At 38.5% G+C, this 6194-nt stretch overlaps 1 protein-coding gene across 1 annotated transcript in view; it reads right to left on the bottom strand.

Moving 5' to 3' along the window:
- The window catches only part of chrm2a (cholinergic receptor, muscarinic 2a), a 109443-nt gene that overhangs the window by 74385 nt on the left and 28864 nt on the right, over positions 1 to 6194 (bottom strand). The gene's annotated exons all lie outside the window — the stretch shown is intronic.

Here is a 6194-nt window from a genome sequence, read left to right as displayed (position 1 = left end):
CGGACAAATACTGATGCACATCTAAACGGTCACTTCTTTCGTAAGTTTAAAGTGTGTATTAGTTCAGTTTAATGTCCCTGTTACGTGTTGAGTTATGCGGGCAAAGGTTTAAACACATACTTACTCTTTATTATGGCTAATTTCCACATGTTAGAATATTATTATATTGTTAAACTCTGAAATAACAGAAATGGAAGTATGAGACAGGGTTATTATAGTTAAATAAAACCAAAACTAATAAAAAAAAAGGCATTTTCATTCATTAAAAGCCCAAACTCGACCGAAATCCATAATCCCCCCCCCCCCCCAGGAACGTATCAACTGTCCCAAAATTCAACACATTTATAGGTTTCCTCGGACATCAGATCTGGCCAAAATACATGGATTACTGGTGCAAAAATTAATAAAAAATTTAATATTTATAGTAATAACTTAACATTTTCAGTCATTAAAAACCCAAACTCGACCGAAACCCAGAATTATCCACAAAAACAAAACAGACGTATCAACTGTCCCAGAATTCAACAGGTTTCCTCGGACATCAGATCTGTCCAAAATACATGGATTACTGGTGCAAAAATTAATAAAAAATGTAATATTTATAGTAATAACTTAACATTTTCAGTCATTAAAAACCCAAACTCGACCGAAATCCAGAATTATCCACAAAAACAAAACAAACGTATCAACTGTCCCAGAATTCAACAGGTTTCCTCGGACATCAGATCTGTCCAAAATACATGGATTATTGGTGCAAAATAAATTTTTTTTTTAAATATTTATAGTAATAACTTAACATTTTCAGTCATTAAAAGCCCAAACTCGACCGAAACCCAGAATTATAAAAATCAACTGGCCCAAAATTCAACACGTTTATAGGTTTCCTCGGACATCAGATCTGGCCAAAATACATGGATTATTGGTGCAAAATTAATAAAACATTGAATATTTATAGTAATAACTTAACATTTTCAGTCATAAAAAGCCCAAACTCGACCGAAACCCAGAATTATCCACAACAAACCCCCATTAGCTGTCCCAGAATTCACCACTTTGACAGGTTTCCTCGGACCTCAGATCTGCAGTTCTGGGTCGGACTGCTGGGAAACGCTCGTTTTGAACTCTGAGTTCACTATTCAGTTGGCAAATGATTCTTGGAGACTGTGGACGCCGGGCCGGAAACACACAGTGCTAAAATACAGATAACACAATGACACACGCTCTCATGCACACAGAAGCAGCTAATACTTCACTTCCTCTGAATTAATCAGCTCGACAACAGTATCCATCAGCATGCAGGGAGCACGCGGTGACCAGCAAACAAAACCACGGATTCTTGAGCCGTGTTGCGTGTCTGTGGCGGGATTAATCCTGCGGGATTCAGGTGCCAGAGTGTTCTGTGTGTGTCTGATAACTCTCGCTATTGTCCGGTCTCACACACTGTGACGACTCCAATCTTTCTAGAGAACAGCGAACATCTGCGGCCGCTTTAATATAAGCACAAACTCTTTAGAGACCGGCGCATCCGTTGTGCGCCGATGCATGGCGTAGTGTGTGTGTGTGTGTGTGTGTGTGTGTGTGAATCTCTCTCTCCGGTCCTGGGTGAAAGTTTACGGCTATGCCTTTGAAAAAGTGAAATTCTCATTTTGGTTTATAAAGCTGATCTCACTGTATCACCAAGACAGCAACTTTCCTGATGAAAGTTTCCGCCTCGTTCAGCACTTTCTCGGGTGCGCTGATAGATTAAAGCCAGTCGAGACACATAGACAGATAGACAGACCCGTTTGAGAGGTTGGTGGGTGTTTAGGTACAATGCAACCAGAAATATCTGGACACTTGCAGGGATTCTTCAACCTAAAATGACATTCTGTCATCATTTACTGCACCATCGTGTCAATCATAACTGGGAGACTTACTTTCTTCTGAATGCACAGTGTGGCTTTTTGCATATTGGGAACTGGGATTTAAAAAATACAATTGAAAGCACGGTACCAAAATTTCAGTATTCGGTAAAATCCACGGTTCTCGGTACCAATTTCGGTACCAAAGCTGAACTTAGTTTAAATTTGCATATATTAAAGTGTATATCCATTTGTTAGATAACATTAGATAAAATGACCTAACAATAAACAATAGTTATACACTGAAGCAATTATTCTCCTTGGGGTAATTAAAAAATGTAGCCTACTAATAAATTTTTTAAATCAAAAGTTTTATCTGTTCATGAACAATCAAGTGTTTGTATTAAATGACATTCACAAACATACATTTTAGTAATTTTAGTACTAACTCATTTTATTTCAGTTGTTTTCCAAGGCTGCATTTATAATTCAAGGCTACGAATCTAAAAATGTTACGTTTTTCATCCAATATTTATATATTATTTTATTTCAGCTTGATTTCAGTTTATAGTTTACAATGTTGTAAAAATATATTGTTCACTCAATTTGTTGATGTTAGATAAGGCATTAGGTAATGTTAATGAATGGTATTGTAGTGTTACCAACTAAACAGGAGATAAAACGTGTTTGACTGTCCTTTTATTTAATCCAAAACTGCGTTCATATTTAATTTTAAAAGGCCTTTTAAACTAGATACAACCGCACACGATACCACTTTAGGGGCCGTTCACATATCGCGTTTTATGCGCGTGCAAATTCGTTATTTCAAATGTAGGCGCGCCGCTTTTAGAAGCATCTCAACAGGTCATGTGACAAAAACCAGCGGCCTTTCCGTAACAACATGGAAAGCTCGGCCGAACAGCTGATCATAGCTGTACAGGGTGGCTTTTTATGTCTCATCTCAATGAATATATGTAGTAGTAAAGCTGCAAGGGCTAGAAATCAATTAATTAGCTGATGATACTTCCTCGTCATCATGGAGAGCGCAGTTTGCATCGCTTTCTCCTTTCCACAAGCGCGTGCTTTCCCGTTGCGTCTGCTGTTGCTATGCAACCATGAACAGAGGCGCGCCTGGAAAACGAATTTGAACGCGCAAAAAACGCGCTATGTGAACGGCTCTTTCCTCCTTTCTTGTCAACAAGTGGATTCAGAGCCACCGCATTAGCAGCGCCGCCGGTCGCCATGTCTCAGTGCGTTTATGAAGAGGACGTAACTGTGCACCGTTCGGACAGCGCGTCAAGAACCGGATTAACCCGACACTTCGGAGAAAAGCTGGTACCGTAACCATTTAGTTTTTTTAGTACCGAAATGGTAGCGAAATACCGGGTCTTTTGACAACCATATATGATTCAAAAGCTTCAGTCTGGAGAACGATGTATGAAGAAAACACCAAAATTCAAGTCATCACTTGATTAAAATCTCTAGTTAAATCCCATTTACACTCACATTTGGCTCAAATTTGGTGCATCCGTCAGGTTTGATGTCATTATTATTGGTGTCAATCTTTGCTACGGAAGAATGGAAAATAATTTAGAAAACGGGCTGTTCCTCACACTAAACTATTATACCTGTTTTTATTTGTACTGTGCGTAACTGTAACTATACTGCACAACCAGAGAATCTTCTGTACAGTGACTTGCACTGACTGGTCTACCATCTGCATCTTAAATGCAGTTTAATATAAATGATGTAGGGAAGATGTAAAATGTTTCTCCCAGCCTTAGGGGGGAGCTGTTTCGTTGTGTGAGTGAGCCCTTCTTCACATGGGTGGAGCTGTTGTTTAATTCAGTTATATTTCCTTGTGGAAAGGTAAGGAGGGTTATCACTGTGCTCTAATTAATCTATTTAATTTCTTTAACTATTTTGTCCATCCATGCTATTTGAAGAAATATATTGCTGTTAAAGATGTTTATTAACATATATGTGCAGTTATTTTCGATGGATGGTTTTGTATTTCTGATATTATTTAATGTGTAACAAATTCAATGTGGTGGGGTATATTTTTCTGTATATTGCATTGTGTTTAACGTTTATCTGAGTATTTTGGGGTGAATCTGACTCAACTTTAATTGTCATATGCTGGAAGTAGGGATGTCAACGATTAATCGACGATCGATTAATTGTGGATAATACATTTAATCGATACAACTTCTCGATCATGGATTAAGCAGGTTCATGCGCGTGCGCTGCTCAACCGCGAAACAAAGCGAGCGCGTTTTGTTTGGGACCATTTTACTCCTTCATTATGACTAAGTTTGCGTGTTCATTCGCAGCCTTTTGTTTTGTGCAAATGTAAGTTGTATTGTTGTGTTTATTTTGTGTATGCCTATCTATATCTAATTATCTTATATTGGATGCATCCCTTGAGTTAACGTTGTAGTGCGCGTGATCAGCTTCAGCGCGCGCGGCTCAAACGGCACTGCACGACTAATGACTATTGGGAGGACTGTCATATTACATAACATTATAAAGAGAACAATATTGTAATAAAACATTGTGCATTATTTGAGTTTAGTTGCCGTGTCGCGTTGCTCCAGGAAGAGCACGTCCACAACATGATCATTCTGAATGAATGGCACGTAACTTAGTTCAAGTTCACTTGTGCATTCACGTCATTTTGTGCAGAAATAATTTGTAATATTATGTTTATTTTGAATATATCTGATGAATCTCATATAGGATGCGTTTCTTTGAGTTAAATAACGCGCTAGCAAACTAAGTGCTCCAGTTTAACGGTAGCCTTCATTCAGCGCGCGCAGCTCAAACAGAAATGCACGACTAATAAAAACGATGAATAATTTGGGACTGACATATTACACAACATGAGAACACTATTGTATTAAATGGTTGTGAATGCTTTGGGTTTAGTTGCCGTCTTCAGTGCGCGGTGTTCAGGGAGAGCACGTCCACAGTAACACATCTGCACATTTGAGGCGGCGCTGGTGACGCGTTGTATAGTAGTCATTATATTTGATAATTAAATAATTAATGACATCGAAACATTCATCCATCGATCACGGGAATTTGTGAAAATTGACATCCCTTAACAACAATAAAACATCAAGTGAGCAATATAACATGCATTTTTATTCAGTATATAAGCAATATTTAGCTTTTTATGTTAAAGACACTTGATACCGTGAGAAATTTACATTCTGAGGAAAATCGCCGCTTATCAGTTAATCGTTAATCGATCGATAAGGTCAATCAACTAATGATTAATGAATTAATCAATAATTTGCATCCCTAGCTGGAAGTGATTTGAGGTTAATATTAGTATGCGCTGTTATTTTGATTATTGGTAACTAACAGTTATATTTCCTTGTGGAAAGATGTTGCTGTGATGCAGATAAAGAGCCAAATAAACTAAAGCTTCACTGCTGTGACGACCACGATCTTGGTGTTGTTGTGGCAAATCTGTTGAGTCCAAATTAAAGTTTATAAAAGTATTTATTCTCTTGCAAGAGAGATCCTCGTCACCAATACACGTGTGGGTCAGCGAGGAGCGATAAGGAGAAGCAGTGTCTGTCTATTATTTTATATCTTATTTCATTCAAGACTTATTTCTTATACCAGTTGTTTTTTCTATTCTTACACTGGCCCTGAGAGGTAAATGCCCCCTTAACCCCTTAGGCTATAAAGAACAAATGCACTCAAGATGACCCCTTGACCACCTGCTTTTCCTTACCCCTACTGACTCACAACCACAGTAAATTATCACACAAAGGCCCCTTCTCACTGCAAGTGAGAAAACAGATGAGGCCATAATTAGGAATCACTGAAAACAGAGTAACACAAGAAAAATTCCACTACAGTGTTGAATGGTTGGTCAAAATCCTTGTCTCTTCAGTCAGTTATATATATACATTTCATTCTATATCCTTTTGAATGCTTACATTACTTTTATACAAATCAATAATTAGGGGTGCACCGAAATTTCGGTCGCCGAAAATTTCGGCCGAAAATGGCATTATCGGTTTCGGGCCGAAATAAAAAAGCCAGCCGAAAATGTCAACCGAAAATTTATGTCAACCGCGCCCCTCCAATCCTTGGTCTGCAAAGATTGAGCATGTCAGTGGTATGGAAGTATTTTAAAGTTTCAGATGAGGACAACCAGCGCCGCCGCGCCCACCACGCGCATCATGCGCTGTGCGTATGGCACCAAGGGCTGAGGGGGCACCAAAAAATTGCGTAATGAAAAATCAATAATTATAATGCCGATATTATTTCAGTATAGAAATACAGACATCCCAAGGAAGTTCCGGGAGTCTCCCGCATATTGATAGCGGCTCA

The sequence above is a fragment of the Phoxinus phoxinus genome (assembly GCF_949152265.1).
Source record: "Phoxinus phoxinus genome assembly, chromosome: 9".
In the NCBI taxonomy this organism is placed as follows: domain Eukaryota; kingdom Metazoa; phylum Chordata; class Actinopteri; order Cypriniformes; family Leuciscidae; genus Phoxinus; species Phoxinus phoxinus.
Note: the sequence above shows the minus strand (reverse complement) of the source record. Positions and strands in the feature narration are given on the sequence as shown.